Source organism: Arachis hypogaea, chromosome 4, assembly GCF_003086295.3.
Source record: "Arachis hypogaea cultivar Tifrunner chromosome 4, arahy.Tifrunner.gnm2.J5K5, whole genome shotgun sequence".
Lineage (NCBI taxonomy): Eukaryota > Viridiplantae > Streptophyta > Magnoliopsida > Fabales > Fabaceae > Arachis > Arachis hypogaea.
In genome coordinates, this window is record NC_092039.1 from 81988242 (window position 1) to 82008064 (window position 19823).

General features: G+C 37.5%; 1 non-coding gene across 1 annotated transcript; it reads left to right on the forward strand.

Moving 5' to 3' along the window:
- Positions 1 to 9374: 9374 nt before the first annotated feature.
- On the forward strand, positions 9375 to 9478 carry LOC112798707 (small nucleolar RNA R71). The gene has a single exon (XR_003200306.1). It is a non-coding gene; the product is annotated as a small nucleolar RNA R71 (small nucleolar RNA).
- Positions 9479 to 19823: the final 10345 nt, after the last annotated feature.

Consider the following 19823-nt stretch of genomic DNA (forward strand, 5'->3'; position numbering starts at 1 on the left):
ACAAGTATTATCTTAGAATGGAAGCAAGCATGATGGAATAAGAAATAGTAGTAATTGCATTAATCCATCAAGACACAGCAGAGCTCCTCACCCCCAACCATGGGGTTTAGAGACTCATGCCGTGGAAAGTACACAAAGAAAATGTGTAAAGTGTCATGAGGTCATAAGGTTTAGATACAATGTCAAAAGATCCTATTAATAGTAAACTAGTAGCCTAGGGTGTACAGAAATGAGTAAATGACGTAAAAATCCACTTCTGGGTCCACTTGGTGTGTGCTTGGGCTGAGCAATGAAGCATTTTCGTGTAGAGACCTTTTCTGGAGTTAAACGCCAGCTTTCATGCCAGTTTGGGCGTTTAACTCCAAGTTTTATGCCAGTTCCGGCGTTTAACGCTGGAATTTCTAAGGCTGATTTGCCACGCCGGTTTGGGCCATCAAATCTTGGGCAAAGTATGGACTATCATATATTGCTGGAAAGCCCAGGATGTCTACTTTCCAACGCCGTTGAGAGCGCGCCAATTGGGCTTCTGTAGCTCCAGAAAATCCACTTCGAGTGCAGGGAGGTCAGAATCCAACAGCATCTGCAGTCCTTTTTGGTCTCGGAATCAGATTTTTGCTCAGGACCCTCAATTTCAGCCAGAAAATACCTGAAATCACAGAAAAACACACAAACTCATAGTAAAGTCCAGAAAAGTGAATTTTAACTAAAAACTAATAAAAATATACTAAAAACTAACTAGATTATACTAAAAACATACTAAAAATAATGCCAAAAAGCATACAAATTATCCGCTCATCAGTCTACATTCTAGTAGAATAATTCAGAAAGAAGGAAATTATTCTTAAGTTTCTGAACCTAATAGAGGTGCTTTAGGTTCTGGTTTTGATCTAATCATTGAAGCCTCCTTCTCTCTTGCAGCTGCTTTTATAGTCTTCTTCCTCAACTCTGCTTCTATACTTTTCTTGTTCAGTAGCTTCTCTAGGTTTACTATTCTTTCCTCTACATGTGCTATCAGGTTTTCCATTCTCAAATATTCTTCAATATGATTCTGCTTTCCATCACCCGATCCCCTTGTAGCCTCCCCCGCTCTGACCCTTACAATGTGGTCATTAACCCAGAGAAAGAATTTGCAATGTACTTCTATCACCTAAATCAAATAGAATACAATGAATGTATGGTGGTACAAAATACTCCAATTCAATCTAATCCACATATGTGACTGTAATTAATCCCTAAAAGCTAAATCTAAAAAATCCTTTTAAAATTTAAAGCCATTTTTATATTAGATCAGGTTCCATATCAATTCACGTCTCAATCATTCTTCAAAATTAATCAGCACCAATATCAAATCATATACAATATCAACCCAATTTAACAGCAAATTGCTTACAAAATCAAATCATTTTCATAACCAATAGGCATGCCATTCCAAACAATTCAAAATCACATCTACAACAACTTAAGCTAGGAAAAATAACCAAAATCTACATTCTAAACCTCCATTCCAAAAATTCAAAATTTATCCAATTTTAGCATAAACTTAGTGATCATACATGAAGAATTGCGTGCTTACCTTTAACAATGGGCATCCAAAAAATAGCCTATTCGGGTTGGTGTCTGTCTTCGACATGTAACAGATGGCATAATTTCCGCAGAAGCATTTTGGAGCCACACCATCTTTTACATCCCCAGGTTGCAACGAACTTGAACTTGCATATCCAGCTATCAGTTCCTGTTGTCCGCCGACTTCGCCTCTGCCTCGTCTCGTGTTTGAGGAGCATGCATCACTGGCCATCAATCTGATTAACACTAAACACCACCATGAACAACTATTATCAACTATTGCATTCAAAATTGAAACAATCTACTTTGATCCACGGTGATTAAAGAAAGTGAATAACAAAACAAATCAGGCAAAATTGGTTGTGAAAATCGACAACAAAAACAAACAAATTAGCTAGAAGAAGAAGCAGTAGGCCTTACAATGGTTTTTCGAGAGGGTTTTCCACGTGGGTCACCGGAACCGTTCCCGGAAAGGGGATGAGTTACATTCTTTGACAGTTTTGGAAATACTTCACTCTGTCTGTGAGTCACAGAAAAGGACACCCGCGTAATCCTAGACGAAGAAGCAGTAGGCAAGGTCTTCGATGGGGTTCGGAAAAGTCTGTCACTAATGATGAGTCACTGGTGCACGAAATTGTGATCTCAATGGCACCAATAACTTGGTACGCACAATTGTAATCTCAACTCTTTTTTCACAACTTCGCACAACTACCCAGCAAGTGCACTGGGTCGTCCAAGTAATAAACCTTATGTGAGTCAGGGTTGATCCCACGGAGATTGTCGGCTTGAAGCAAGCTATGGTCATCTTGTAAATCTCAGTCAGGAGGATTCAAATGGTTATAGAGTTTTGATAATTAAAAGATAAATAAACATAAAATAAAGATAGAGATACTTATGTAATTCATTGGTGGGAATTTCAGATAAGCGTATGGAGATGCGTTATCGCTTTCCTACTGTCTTCATTCAATCATTCATACTCCTTTCCATGGCAAGCTGTATGTTAGGAATCACCATTGTCAATGGCTACCTCACGTCCTCTCAGTGAAAATGGTCCTCTACGATTTCTGTACGGCTAATTAACTGTCGGATTTCTCGTCTCGGATGAAAAATACCAGGCACGGCTACCGCATGGCTAATCAGCTGTTGGTTCTTGGTGGACGAAATTGTGATCACTTGTATGTATTTATAAAAGATGTATACTCTGAGGGCATTGTTTATTTTCTTCACAATCTCGTTCAACTAACCAGCAAGTGTACTGGGTCGTCCAAGTAATAACCTTACGTGAGTAAGGGTCGAATCCACAGAGATTGTTGGTATGAAGCAAGCTATGGTCACCTTGCAAATCTCAGTCAGGCAGAAAAAAGAGGAATTGTAATTATAATAATTAAAAAGGAATAATAAAAGGGATAGAACACTTATGCAGATTCATTGGTGGGAATTTCAGATAAGCGGATGGAGATGCTGTAGAGCTCTTGGACGCCTGCTCTCCTACTCCTTCTACTCAATCCTTCTCACTCCTTTCCATGGCAAGCTTTGTATAGGGGTTCACCATCAACTGTGGCTACTTTCATTCCTCACGGGGAAATAACCTGTGCGGCTGTCACTCGCACAGCTAACCAGTCTGGAGGCATCACCCATGGCTGATGGCTACATCCCATCCTCGCAGTGAAAACTATGCAACGCACTCTGTCACAGTACGGCTAATCACCGGTTGGTTCCCGCTCCTACTGGAATAGAATCCCTCTTTTGCGTCTGTCACCAACGCCCAGCAGGTTAAAGTTTGAAGCACGTCACGGTCATTCATGGTCGGAATCCTACTCGGAACACCACAGACAAGGTTGGACTTTCCGGATTCCCAGGATCCTATTCGGAACACCACAGACAAGGTTGGACTTTCCGGATCCAGATGAATGCCGCCAACTATCTAACTTATACCACGAAGATTCTGTTGGGGAATCTAAGAGATATACATTCAAGCTCTGTTGCATGTAGAACGGACATGGTTGTCAATCACGCGCGTTCATAATTGAGAATGATAATGAGGGTAATCTGACTCATCACATTCATCATGTTCTTGGGTACGAATGAATATCTTGGAATAAGAATAAGAGAGAATTGAATAAAAGAAGATAGAATTTCATTAATACTTGAGGTACAGCAGAGCTCCACACCCTTAATCTATGGTGTGCAGAAACTCCACCGTTGAAAATACATAAGCAAAGAGTCCAGGCATGGCCGAATGGCCAGCCCTCTCTAACGTGATCACAGGATCAAAATACAATCCAGGATGTCTAATACAATAGATAAATGTCCTATATATACTAGACTAGCTACTAGGGTTTACATGAGTAAGTAATTGATGCATAAATCCACTTCCGGGGCCCACTTGGTGTATGCTTGGGCTGAGCTTGATCAATCCACGAGCTAAGGCTTCTCTTGGAGTTGAACTTTGAGTTATGACGTGTTTTGGGCGTTTAACTCCGGATCATGACGTTTTTCTGGCGTTTAACTCCAGAAAGGAGCGTGTACTTGGCGTTCAACGCCAAGTTACGTCGTCATTCTTCGAATAAAGTATGGACTATTATATATTGCTGGAAAGCCCTGGATGTCTACTTTCCAACGCCGTTGAGAGCGTGCCAATTGGAGTTCTGTAGCTCCAGAAAATCCATTTCGAGTGCAGGGAGGTCAGATTCCAACAGCATCAGCAGTCCTTTTGTCAGCCTTCTTCAGAGTTTTGCTCAAATCCCTCAATTTCAGTCAGAATTTACCTGAAATCACAGAAAAGCACACAAACTCATAGTAAAGTCCAGAAATGTGAATTTAACATAAAAACTAATGAAAACATCCCTAAAAGTAGCTCAAACTTACTAAAAACTATATGAAAACAATGCCAAAAAGCGTATAAATTATCCGCTCATCACAACACCAAACTTAAATTGTTGCTTGTCCCCAAGCAACTGAAAATCAAATAGGATAAAAAGAAGAGAGTATACTATAAAGTCCAAAATATCAATGAATATTAATTTAATTAGATGAGCGGGACTTGTAGCTTTTTGCTTCTGAACAGTTTTGGCATCTCACTTTTTCCTTTGAAGTTTAGAGTGATTGGCTTCTCTAGGAACTTAGAATTTCAGATAGTGTTATTGACTTTCCTAGTTAGGCATGTTGATTCTTGAACACAGCTACTTTATGAGTCTTGGCTGTGGCCCTAAGCACTTTGTCTTCCAGTATTACCACCGGATACACAAATGCCACAGACACATAACTGGGTGAACCTTTTCAGATTATGACTCAGCTTTGCTAGAGTCCCCAGTTAGTGGTGTCCAGAGCTCTTAAGCACACTCTTTAGCTTTGGATCACGACTTTAACCATTCAGTCTCAAGCTTTTCACTTGGACCTTCATGACACAAGCACATGGTTAGGGACAGCTTGGTTTAGCCGCTTAGGCCTGGATTTTATTTCCTTGGGCCCTCCTATCCATTGATGCTCAAAGCCTTGGATCCTTGCTACCCTTGCCTTTTGGTTTTAAGGGCTATTGGCTTTTTCTGCTTGCTTTTTCTTTCTATTTTATATTTTTTTTTTCGCCATTTTTTTTTTCACAAGCTTTTGCTTTTTCACTGCTTTTTCTTGCTTCAAGAATCAATTCATGAATTTTTCAGTTCATCAATAACATTTCTCTTTGTTCATCATTCTTTCAAGAGCCAACAATTTTAACACTCATAAACAACAAGATCAAAAATATGCACTGTTTAAGCATTCATTCAGAAAACAAAAAGTATTGTCACCACATCAATATAATTAAATTAAATTCAATAATAATTTCGAAAATTATGTACTTCTTGTTCTTTTGAATTAAAACATTTTTCTTTTAAGAGAGGTGAAAGACTAATGGATTTTATTCATAGCTTTAAGGCATGGTTTACACACTAATGATCATGAAGTAGAAACACAAAAACATAGATAAACATAACACTTAAAAACCGAAAACAGAAAGAAAATAAAGAACAAGGAATGAATCCACCTCTTAGTGGCGTCTTCTTCTTGAAGGACCAATGATGTTCTTTAACTCTTCTATGTCCCTTCCTTGCCTTTGTTGCTCCTCTCTCATAGCTCTTTGATCTTCTCTTATTTCTTGGAGAGTGAGGGTGTGTTCATGGTGTTCCACCCTTAGTTGTTCCACGTTTTGGCTCAAGTCTTCTAAGGAGGTACTGAGTTGCTCCCAATAGTTGTTGGGAGGAAAGTGTATTCCATGAGGCATTTGTTGATGAACTTCCTCATGTTCTCCTTGGGGGCCGTGAGGGACTTCCCTTGTTTGCTCCATCCTTTTCTTGGTGATGGGCTTGTCTTCTTCAATGGAGACATCTCCATCTATGATAACTCCAGCTGAGTAGCATAAATGGCATATGAGGTGGGGGAAGGCTAGCCGTGCCATGTATGAAGGCTTGTCAGCTATTTTGTAGAGTTCATTAGAGATGACTTCATGAACCTCTACTTCCTCTCCAATCATGATGCTATGAATCATGATGGCCCGATCCACAGTAACTTCAGATCGGTTGCTTGTAGGGATGATGGATCTTTGGATGAACTCCAACCATCCTCTAGCTACAGGCTTGAGGTCCAGTCTTCTTAGTTGGACTGGTTTGCCTTTGGAGTCTACTCTCCATTGGGCGCCTTCCACACAAATGTCCATTAGGACTTGGTCCAACCTCTGATTAAAGTTGACTCTTCTTGTGTAGGGGCGTTCATCACCTTGCATCATGGGTAGATGGAACGCCAACCTCACATTTTCCGGACTGAAATCTAAGTATTTCCCCCGAACCATTGTGAGATAGTTCTTTGGATTCGGGTTCATACTTTGATCATGGTTCCTTGTGATCCATGCATTAGCATAGAACTCTTGAACCATCAGTAATCCGACTTGTTGCATGGGGTTGGTTATGACTTCCCACCCTCTTCTTTGGATCTCATGTCGGATTTCCCGATACTCATTCTTTTTGAGCTTGAAGGGGACCTCAGGGATCACCCTCTTCTTTGCCACAACATCATAGAAGTGGTCTTGGTGGCTCTTGGAGATGAATCTCTCCTTTTCCCATGATTCGGAAGTGGAAGCTTTTGCCTTCCCTTTTCCTTTTCTTGAGGAAACTCCGGTCTTGGGTGCCATTGATGGTGAATGAAAAATAAAAAGCTAGGCTTTTTACCACACCAAACTTAAAATTTGCTCGTCCTCGAGCAAAAAGAAAAGAAGAGTAGAAGAAGAAGAAGAAGAGAATTTGGAAGAGAGGGAGAGAAGTGGGTTCGGCTATGTAGAGAAGAAGGGGTTATGTTGTGTGAAAATGAAGAAGAAAAGGGAGGTATTTATAGGGAGGGGGGAGGGTTAGGTGTCGGCCAATTTGGGTGGGAATGGGTGGGGTTTGAATTTGAATGTAGTGGGGGTAGGTGGGGTTTATGGGGAAGAGGAGGTTGATGTGAATGGTGCATGGGGTAATTGGGAATGAGATTTGGATTAGGAGAGTGTGAATAGGATTAAAAGAAAAGGGAGGTGGGGATCCTGTGGGGTCCACAGATCCTGAGGTGGGAATCCTGTGGGGTCCACAGGTCTTGAGGTGAAAAGAAATACCATTCCTTCACCCTATAGGTGTGTAAATTGCCTTCATGCACCATTCTGGCGTTCAAACGCCCATTGGTGCATGTTCTGGGCGTTAAACGCCCATGTGATGCTTGATTCTGGCGTTGAACGCCAGTTTCAAGCTTGTTTCTGGCGTTCAGCGCCAGATTGTCCTCTGCGTGCGCATCCTGGCATTAAACGCCAGGATGTTGCTTGTTTTGGGCGTTCAGCGCCAGGAAGATGCTCTGTTCTGGCGTTGAACGCCCGCCAGATGCATCTTCTGGGCGCTGAACGCCGGCCCGTGCGTCCTCCAGGGTGAAAAATTTTTTTCTTCTGTTTTTGACTCTGTTTTTAATTTTTTTGATTTTTTCGTGACTCCTCATGATCATGTACCTAATTAAACACAAAAATAACAAAGAAACAAAATAAAATAAATTTAGATAAATAAAATTGGGTTGCCTCCCAACAAGCGCTTCTTTAATGTCAATAGCTTGACAGTGGCTCTCATGGAGCCACAGAGCAATCATGTCAATGTTGTCTAGTCCCAACACCAAATTTAGAGTTTGGATATGGGGTTTGAACACCAAACTTAGAGTTTGGTTGTGGCTTCACAACACCAAACTTAGAGTTTGACTGTGTGGGCTCTTCTTGACCTTGAACTGAGAGAAGCTCTTCATGCTTACTCTCTTTTGTCACAGAGGGATTGCCATGTGCTTGAAACACAAGGTATTCTCCATTTAATTGAAGGACTAACTCTCCTCTGTTGACATCTATCACAGCTTCTGCTGTGGCTAGGAAAGGTCTTCCTAGGATGATGCATTCATCATCTTCCTTCCTAGTATCTAGGATTAGGAAATCAGCAGGGATGTAAAAGTTTTCAACTTTTACTAGCACGTCCTCTACTATCCCATGAGCTTCTCTCATGGATTTATCTGCCAGTTGTAATGAGAACAAGGCAGGTTGCACCTCAATGATCCCTAGCTTCTCCATTACAGAGAGTGGCATAAGGTTTATCCCTGACCCAAGATCACATAGAGCTTTCTCAAAGCTCATGGTGCCAATGGTGCAAGGTATTAAGAACTTGCCAGGATCTTGTTTCTTTTGAGGTAGAGTTTCCTGAATCCAAGTTTCTAATTCATTAATGAGCAAGGGAGGTTTACTTTCCAAAGTCTCATTACCAAACAGCTTGGCATTCAGTTTCATGATAGCTCCTAGATATTGAGCAACTTGCTCACTAGTCACATCTTCATCCTCCTCAGAGGATGAATAATAGTCAGAGCTCATGAATGGCAGAAGGAGATTTAGTGGAATCTCTATGATCTCTGTGTGAGCCTCAGATTCCTCAGGATCCTTATTAGGAAGCTCCTTCTTGCTTGGAGGACGTCCCAGGAGTTCTTTCTCACTAGGATTTTCGTCCTCCTCCTCCTTTGTGCTTTCGGCCATGTTGACTAAGTCAATGGCTTTGCACTCTCCTTTTGGATTCTCTTCTGTATTACTTGGGAGAATACTGGGAGGAGTTTCAATAACTTTCTTACTCAGCTGGCCTACTTGTGCCTCCAAATTTCTAATGGAGGATCTTGTTTCATTCATGAAACTGAAGGTGGCCTTTGACAGATCAGAGACTATATTAGCTAAATTAGAATTATTTTGTTCAGAGTTCTCTGTCTGTTGCTGAGAAGATGATGGATATGGCTTACTATTATTCAGCCTATTGCGTCCACCATTGTTAAAACCTTGTTGAGGTTTTTGTTGATCCTTCCATGAGAAATTTGGATGATTTCTCCATGATGAGTTATAGGTGTTTCCATAAGGTTCACCTAAGTAATTAACCTCTGCCATGGCAGGGTTCTCAGGATCATAAGCTTCTTCAGAAGCTGCCTCTCTAGTACTGTTGGCTGCATGTTGCAATCCATTCAGATTTTGAGAAATTATGTTGACCTGTTGAGTCAACATTTTGTTCTGAGCCAGTATGGCATTCAGAGCATCAATTTCAAGAACTCCTTTCTTCTGAGGGACCCCATTATTCACAGAATTCCTCTCAGAGGTATACATGAACTCGTTGTTAGCAACCATGTCAATGAGTTCTTGAGCCTCTTCAGGCGTTTTCTTCAGGTGAATAGATCCACCTGCAGAGTGGTCCAGTGACATTTTCGAAAATTCAGAGAGACCATAATAGAATATATCTAATAGGGTCCATTCTGAAAACATGTCAGATGGACATCTCTTGGTCAGCTGCTTGTATCTTTCCCAAGCTTCATAGAGGGATTCACCATCTTTTTGTTTGAAGGTTTGAACATCCACTCTAAGCTTGCTCAGCTTTTGAGGAGGGAAGAATTTATCTAAGAAGGCAGTGACCAGCTTATCCCAGGAGTCCAGGCTATCCTTAGGTTGTGAATCCAACCATATTCTAGCTCTGTCTCTTACAGCAAAAGGGAAAAGCATGAGTCTGTAGACTTCAGGATTAACTCCATTCGTCTTTACAGTATCACAGACTTGCAAGAATTCAGTTAAGAACTGATAGGGATCTTCAGATGGAAGTCCATAAAACTTGCAGTTTTGTTGCATCAAAGCAACTAGTTGAGGCTTAAGCTCAAAGTTATTGGCTCCAATGGAAGGAATGGAGATGCTTCTTCCATCAAACTTGGATGTTGGCTTTGTGAAGTCACCAAGCAGTCTCCTTGCATTATTATTATTATTATTTTCGGCTGCCATATCTTTCTCTTGTTCGAAAATTTCTGAAAGGTTGCTTCTGGATTGTTGTAATTTAGCTTCTCTTAATTTTCTCTTCAGAGTCCTTTCAGGTTCTGGATCAGCTTCAACAAGAGTGCCTTTATCCTTGTTCCTGCTCATAAGAAAGAGAAGAAAACAAGAAAAGAAAGAGGAATACTCTATGTCACAGTATAGAGATTCCCTTATGTTAGTAGAAGAAGAAAGAGGTAGAAGAATGAAGAAGGGGATTCAGATTTTTGGATGAGGAGAGGTGAAGAGAAGTGTTAGTAATTAATTAAATAAAATAGAAGAAGAAAAGAAAAGAAGATTTTCGAAAATAATTTTGAAAAAGAGGTTAGTAATTTTCGAAAATTAAAGATAAGATGAGATTAAAATTAAAATTTAAAACAATTAAAAAGAATTTTTGAAAAAGAGGGGGAGAATTTTCGAAAATTTAGAGAGGGAAAAGTAGTTAGGTGGTTTTGAAAAAGATAAGAAACAAACAAGGAGTTAGTTAGTTGATTGAAAAAGATTTGAAATCAAATTTTGAAAAAGATAAGAAGATAGGAAGTTAGATAAGATATTTTGAAATCAAATTTTGAAAAAGATAAAATTTTTGAAAAAGATAAGATAAAAGATAAAAAGATATATTTGAAAAAGATATTTGAAAAAAAGATTTAATTTTAAAAATTACTTAACTAACAAGAAACTACAAGATAAGATTCTAGAATTTAAAGATTGAACCTTTCTTAACAAGAAAGTAACAAACTTCAAATTTTTGAACCAATCACATTAATTGTTAGCAAATTTTCGAAAATTTGATAAAAAGATAAGAAAAAGATTTTGAAAATATTTTGAAAAATATTTTTGAAATTTTCGAAAATGCTAAAAAAAATGAAAAAGATATGATTTTTGAAAAAGATTTTGAAAAGATAAGATTTTTAAAATTGAAATTTTGACTTGACTTGTAAGAAACAAGTAATTTTGAAAATTTTTGACCAAGTCAATCCCAAAATTTCGAAATTTTGGAGGGAAATAAGGAAAAGATATTTTTGAAATCAAATTTTGAATGAAAAACACAAAAATGACCCAAAACATGAAAATTTTGGATCAAGACACAAGATGCATGCAAGAATGCTATGAATGTCAAGATGAACACCAAGAACACTATGAAGATCATGATGAACATCAAGAACATAATTTTGAAAAAAAAAAATTTTTAATGCAAAGAAAAAAATGCAAGACACCAAACTTAGAAATTTTTAATGCATGAAAAATATGAATGCAAAAATGCACATGAAAAACAACAAAAGACACAAAACAAGAAATCATCAAGATCAAACAAGAAGTCCTGTCAAGAACAACTTGAAGATCATGAAGAACACTATGAATGCATGGATTTTCGAAAACAATGCAAGAAAAATTTAAAAATCATGCAATTGACACCAAACTTAAAAATTGACACAAGACTCAAACAAGAACACAAAATATTTTTGATTTTTATGATTTTCTAATTTTTTGTATTTTTTATAAAATTTTTTTCGAAAAACATTTTTGGAAAAACGAAAAATAAAAGAAAAATTTTTGAAAAAGATTTTTGAAAAGAAAATTACCTAATCTGAGCAACAAGATGAACCGTCAGTTGTCCATACTCGAACAATCCCCGGCAACGGCGCCAAAAACTTGGTGGACGAAATTGTGATCACTTGTATGTATTTATAAAAGATGTATACTCTGAGGGCATTGTTTATTTTCTTCACAATCTCGTTCAACTAACCAGCAAGTGTACTGGGTCGTCCAAGTAATAACCTTACGTGAGTAAGGGTCGAATCCACAGAGATTGTTGGTATGAAGCAAGCTATGGTCACCTTGCAAATCTCAGTCAGGCAGAAAAAAGAGGAATTGTAATTATAATAATTAAAAAGGAATAATAAAAGGGATAGAACACTTATGCAGATTCATTGGTGGGAATTTCAGATAAGCGGATGGAGATGCTGTAGAGCTCTTGGACGCCTGCTCTCCTACTCCTTCTACTCAATCCTTCTCACTCCTTTCCATGGCAAGCTTTGTATAGGGGTTCACCATCAACTGTGGCTACTTTCATTCCTCACAGGGAAATAACCTGTGCGGCTGTCACTCGCACAGCTAACCAGTCTGGAGGCATCACCCATGGCTGATGGCTACATCCCATCCTCGCAGTGAAAACTATGCAACGCACTCTGTCACAGTACGGCTAATCACCGGTTGGTTCCCGCTCCTACTGGAATAGAATCCCTCTTTTGCGTCTGTCACCAACGCCCAGCAGGTTAAAGTTTGAAGCACGTCACGGTCATTCATGGTCGGAATCCTACTCGGAACACCACAGACAAGGTTGGACTTTCCGGATTCCCAGGATCCTACTCGGAACACCACAGACAAGGTTGGACTTTCCGGATCCAGATGAATGCCGCCAACTATCTAACTTATACCACGAAGATTCTGTTGGGGAATCTAAGAGATATACATTCAAGCTCTGTTGCATGTAGAACGGACATGGTTGTCAATCACGCGCGTTCATAATTGAGAATGATAATGAGGGTAATCTGACTCATCACATTCATCATGTTCTTGGGTACGAATGAATATCTTGGAATAAGAATAAGAGAGAATTGAATAAAAGAAGATAGAATTTCATTAATACTTGAGGTACAGCAGAGCTCCACACCCTTAATCTATGGTGTGCAGAAACTCCACCGTTGAAAATACATAAGCAAAGAGTCCAGGCATGGCCGAATGGCCAGCCCTCTCTAACGTGATCACAGGATCAAAATACAATCCAGGATGTCTAATACAATAGATAAATGTCCTATATATACTAGACTAGCTACTAGGGTTTACATGAGTAAGTAATTGATGCATAAATCCACTTCCGGGGCCCACTTGGTGTATGCTTGGGCTGAGCTTGATCAATCCACGAGCTAAGGCTTCTCTTGGAGTTGAACTTTGAGTTATGACGTGTTTTGGGCGTTTAACTCCGGATCATGACGTTTTTCTGGCGTTTAACTCCAGAAAGGAGCGTGTACTTGGCGTTCAACGCCAAGTTACGTCGTCATTCTTCGAATAAAGTATGGACTATTATATATTGCTGGAAAGCCCTGGATGTCTACTTTCCAACGCCGTTGAGAGCGTGCCAATTGGAGTTCTGTAGCTCCAGAAAATCCATTTCGAGTGCAGGGAGGTCAGATTCCAACAGCATCAGCAGTCCTTTTGTCAGCCTTCTTCAGAGTTTTGCTCAAATCCCTCAATTTCAGTCAGAATTTACCTGAAATCACAGAAAAGCACACAAACTCATAGTAAAGTCCAGAAATGTGAATTTAACATAAAAACTAATGAAAACATCCCTAAAAGTAGCTCAAACTTACTAAAAACTATATGAAAACAATGCCAAAAAGCGTATAAATTATCCGCTCATCAGTTCTCGATCGTGTCGGAATAAGATCCAATGATCCTTTTGCGTCTGTCACTACGCCCCACAGTCGCGAGTTTGAAGCTTGTCATAGTCATCCCTTCCCAGATCCTACTCGGAATACCACATACAAGATTTAGACTTTCCAGATCTTAGGAATGCTGCCAATTGATTCTAGCCTATACCACGAAGGTTCTAATCTCGGGTTCAGATGCCCCATTTTCAGATGGGAGTCAATGTGAATCGTTGATTAGAAACCCAAGAGATACACACTCTAGCTTTCGCAGGTAGAACGGAAGTGGTTGTCAGGCACGCGTTCATAAATTGAGAATGGTGATGAGTGTCATGGATAATCACATTCATCATGTTGAAGTGCGAGTGAACATCTTAGAATAAGAATAAACCTGAATTGAATAAAAGAACAATAATACTTTGCATTAATACTCGAGGAACAGCAGAACTCTACACCTTAATCTATGGTGTGTAGAAACTCTACCGTTGAAAATACATAAGTGATAATGGTCCAGGCATGGCCGAATGGCCAGCCCCCATAAAAGTCTAAGATAGCATAAAACTGATCAAAGATGTCTAATACAATAGTAAAAGGTCCTATTTATACTAGACTAGTTACTAGGATTTACAGAAATAAGTAAATGATGCAGAAATCCACTTTCGGGCCCACTTGGTGTGTGCTTGGGCTGAATATTGAAGCTTTCATGTGTAGAGACTTTTCTTAGAGTTAAACGCCAGTTTTTATGCCAGTTTGGGCGTTTAACTGCATCATTCTGAGTAATGATGCCGAATCTACTCAAGCTATCCTTTGTATTGACTCAACCTACTAGCACAAACCAATTAAACAACTCAACTCTAGGAGGTATACTTGTCCTTTCCAAACTCCATTTGTGAACTTGTAGCTGAGGATATCATCCGTCATAGTCTGTTCCTGCAAAACCTGCACAAATGAGTTAGTAGTATAAACGCCTTCCTTGTCAAATTTCTACACCACTCTATTTGGTACACCGGCTATCAATCTCACAGCATGCAACATATCAAGCATTTGATTCAGACTGTCCATCTCCCATTGGCGGAGTTCTCTCCTCCATTGGAAGTTCCACACCCACTCTATCCCGTCCCAAAATTCACAGTCCCCAATTACGAATCTTTTGTTATTTGAAACCAAGAAAAGCCTCGGAAAAGAGTCTTTCAAGTTTTTCGATTGTAGCCATGTATCCTCCTAAAATCTGGTTGATCTACCATCTCCTACTTCCATAACAAGACTATCAATCATCTTCTGCTAACATTCTCCTCTAATAAAATAATAAGCAACAATATTAAGAATAAATACTCACAATCCAAAATCAGAGGCTAGAGAATCCAAAAACAAAAATTAAGCAAAAAAATTTCAATTTAAGCAATCACACATTCACACCACTAATAACCCTAACATAGAAAAAAATAGAAAAAAACAACAAATCAATAATAAAAAAATAACTTAACAATAAAATTTCAGTAACTCAAAATCAGTAAAATAAACAAGATAAACAACATAAATTGAAGCAAATATAGATTTCAGTAGTAGTGCATACTCATAATCATAAACATTATTAGGTTCCAAAATCATACAAAAACAAAAAAAAACTCAGAACCATAAAAATTAATAAAAAGAAAAAAAGACTAAATAAGCTTGGGAGGAACGGTGAGATAGAGACAGGGACAAAGTTGGAATGAAACTCAACTACCAGCGAAAGAGGAATGGCGAGATAGAGACGAGGATAAGATTCAAACTGATCGGGCCTCGATCTGCAAGTCCACGACCACGAACACGACGTAGAGAAGAGTAGAAGACGACCACGAGCTTCGATCTACAAATCTAAAGGCAACGGCGTGGAGGAGAAGAGGATCGATGGCCAAGAGTTTCGAGCTGATCCTTTGTCTGTCATTGTCGGCGGTGACGACACCGTCTAGCTGATCAAAGAAAAAAATTCAAAATCTATGAAAAAAAATATCTAAAACTAATAAAAAGAATTATCTAAAACTAAGAAGAATTCATTGACGATGCACGGGGCGGCGCAGCGCGATAATGGTACAGCTGGTGCACACTAAGACTCTAGAGAGTAAGGGCACAGGTTATGGGTTTGTATGCCATGCGCGGCCGTGGCACAAGTGGGAGGTTGCAACATGGAGGGGGACGCGATGCGCAACAGGGAGGGAACGTGGGTGGGGATGAAATGGGAGATTACGGCATCGCAACTTATCAATTGGGGTATGAGGCTTGGTTTTTGAGCGCAAAACTATTTTTTTTTTAATTTCAAATTTGAGATTTCAAAAGTTCACTAAGATGACTGCACAATGAATTGGTTGCATAGACTTTTTCAAAACCATGTTAATATGCTCAAATATTATTATTGATGGCTCGTCCTAACAAATCGAGATATCGATTCTATACCTTTCATGCATGTTAACTTCAAGAATAACACTCACCATGACATCATGCTCTAGAAATATATTTTATTTATTTAATAAATAACCAAAAGATATTTATAAGGAGGGAATATTGTTAATTACTTTTATTTAATAACATCACTTTTATACAATTTTTGTTTATAGTCTTACATGAATATTACAAAATAAAAGTGATAATGCCCACGTCACATTTTTAAGATTATGTATAACATGCAATGAAAAATATTGGATTATGCAAATCAGGATTTTAAAATGCTGAGTATCGTTGTGGTCATGGATGCAGTTGTAGTTGTAATCACCGAAATGTGGATATTGAAGCCGCCGCCATGAAGAGCATTGGAGCTATTATATATTGCAGCAATTTTTTTAACAACTTGAGATTTATCTTGTTGTATCATAAAATTATTTTTTTTAAATAATTAAATTGGCAAAAAAAAATTACATGAATAATTATATTTCTAATGTATTCTTTTATAAAAGTTTTTTTTATGATTTTGTGTGAATTTTTACATAAATTTTTTTGTTAAATTTATGCTAAAATTCTTTATTTTTGCTTCAATAAAAATCGAATTTTTTATTTTTATGTAAGAAACTTTGATACCATATTTTTCTTTTAAAAGTTTAATTTCATAAAATTAGATATATAAATAGTTATATTTTTAAAATCTTATTACTTTATCAAATGAGGATTTTGTGCAATTATATACGTTTGGTCGAAATATATGATTCGGAAAATGCAAACAATCGAAACATTGTGGATGCATCACGTGATGTGTGTGGTATGTAATCTCAAAGACTCAAACCAAAGGTGATAATCTTGATGGAGTGACGTGTTTTCAGGAAGGTAGGTGATTTTATTCGTAGTCACATCATATGCAGAATGATGCTGCCTTTGTGGCTTTGCACCTGGTGGTATCTATTCAAAGGCAAAGTACATGCATGAAAGGACAAAGAATGGGGTTGGGTTTTTTTCTATAATAAATGAAAAAAAAAAACTTCCTAAAAGAAATTAAAAGAGTATTATTTACTAAGATTCACCTGATGCCTAAGCGAACTGCATAACATTTTACTCATTTCAAACATTATGCAACGGCATGTCATTCGTTAGTTTGCTTAGACATTAGGCAAACTGCATTCCACTTTTCTTACTTTATCTAGACATTAAGTAAATTATAACAAAATCACAATACTATATAAATACAGCGAGTATGTGATAAATTTATTTACACTACACTATATAAACTCACTTTTTTTAAACTCTTTCACCTCTATTTATCGCTTTTTTATTTGTAAATTGTTTTAATTTGATCGCCATTGTTAATAATTTATTATAATAAAAAATATTATTAGATCATAATAGATCTGTTATATTTAGTTATGTTCAACTCATATTTATTGACATGCCACCAGATGTGAAATATCTATTGATGCTATTAAGTAGTTTTATTTTGATTGTTATTGACAACAATACAAAAAAAAAGATGAAAAAAAATTACTACAGATATCCAATAAAAATAATTGATACTTTTTATTATAAAAGGTATAATTTTAATAAATATTATCTAATTAGTAATTTTATTTTGTTGAATTGTTTGATAACGTTATTCTTATTTGTTTACTATATGTATCAATTACGTGATGATGATAATATAAATTTAATCAAAGATTAGCACAATTATTCTTTAGAATCCATGTTTTGGAATTATTTGTTTTTCTGGTTGATCTGTGTAAGAAGACTTTTTTAAAAGTTGGTGATGACACTCATTCAGTTGGGACTGTGAGAAGGAACATTAGAAGATTGATGGTTGATCTAAACGTGCCACTTGAAGACAGACAGTAATGATGACTTGAATCATGAAGATCTAAATATACTGAAAAAGGTAATGTGGCAAGTAGATGTTGAAAGTCATGAGGGCTCTGCAATTGAAGACCCAATGATCAATCTATATTTAGTGTGACAAAAATATTATAGTTGGATTATGCTGTGTAATACACCATACCAATCAGAATGACCACTACCCGTGTCTTTGCAGATCTATAACCCACTACTTGCTTTGACTTCTTTTTGGTCTAACTAGTGTTCACTCCCCGCGCTCAATGCAATTCCTTTCTAAACAAAGATCGGGTTTGTTGGTCCAGTCGACGAAAATTTTCTCTTGTCACCGATCCTTCTAATTCTAATTCTCTGTGTTTCAATATGAGACTCAAAGAAGGAATGAAATGCAAAAGTCTCTTCAACTAGAAATGCCTCACATATAGATCTCTCCACACGAATTCTGTTTTTCAAAGTTTGCTTGAATGACCTATCATCATTTTAAAGGGATACATCCATCTAAATTGGACTGGTCTACATATTCTTGTTTCATAAAACAGGTGAACTGGTAAATGTTCTATCACATATAACAAATATGGGGAGATTATTCACTCTAACTTACACAATATGATAGGGATATTCTTCTCTGTGACCAAAATTTGCAGGCGATTAGTTCTATATCCCCTTTGTAATAAAACTTGTAGCTATTTATGTAGTAATCAATTTTTGCTGAATCTAGTTTGAGTCTTGAAACTAGTTTCTTTGTCTCATAATGGTTATGAGGATCCCAATAGTCTAGGCTGGTACTAGCTTGTTATAAAGGGTGGCCCATTTATTAAAGGACTCTTAGGTATGGTTTGACCCAGATTTGATACTCATTATTCTAACATAGGCAAACAATTTAGAGTGATTGTAACCCTCAAACATCAATTGTGCGAAAGACTCTGACAAATGATAAAATTTAGCCGTTTTTGGGTTAGCCTCTTGCTCGACATTTTTCGTAGCTTGAACATCAACTGCATCAAATACCATCTAATTTTATCTCTTCTAGTTACTCTTTTAATTTATATTTTCATGTTTGCTTCTCTAACCTAGTTGACCCTCCTTGACTGGCCCTCAAACCTATTTTCAATACATACAGACCGATTGATTTTCTACTCATTAACTTTTCCGTATTTAGTCCACACTTAATATTGATCCTTTAACCTATTATGATAATGATGCAGGGTTATATTCGAAGCCCCAAAGCACTTAGTTAGAAGACACTTATAGCATAGACACCTAGATGCCCCTTGAGATCTATAAGATTCTATGTTGAACGCATACACAACAACTTAATCTGTAACACCCTAACTACCAAAGCTCACGCTTCCGGCTGCGCAACTCTGATAGCTCGGACATTACGATGACACTTATACTATTTAATACTAAAATATGAGCCTGTTTAAAACTTTAAACCGCAATACCATTCCCAAAAATACTTTCGCCATACGACGTACGTCCATACATACCATACAACTTACAGAAACTCATAAAGAGTACATCCATATATATATATATATATATATATATATATATATATATATATATATATATACATACATACATATATATAAATAATATTACAGACATTATCATGTACAATTCCTATCCCTCTCACAAAATATATCAAGATAAAGGCGAGGGTACAAAAATAATAATCTAAAGCAATACAGAGCATCTCAATAACAAATAATTAAACTCTTCATAACTTCTGCGCCCAAATCCTGAAAGGGGAAAAATGTAGGGGGTGAGAACATCATCCTCGAAAGGGTTCTCAGTAGAGGGTTTTTGGGAATTACTGTAATAGCATACATGAAGATAAACCGTGCCAGTGATTAATAACCGTCTTATGCCTCTTTTCAAAAACAACAGTTTACAATAAAAGTAAAGTCGGAAATCTTTTCTGAAAGGGGAACCATTCAATTCTCAAAAACTCAAAAGCCTTTCAAGGCGGTTTATCTATGTTAAAACAAAAATAGCTTTTCATATCTTATTCCAAACCAAAAATGCAAACCGAAATCAACCATCGGTTCATCTTATTCCATCCACGGCCTTAGGCCCAAACAATCCAACCATCAACCAATCACCACAGTCCAACAGAATCCCAGTAGCAAACATAAATAGGAAGAAGCAAGCACAAACAAACAATTATTGCAAGTAGAACAATTAGCAGTTAATCATAA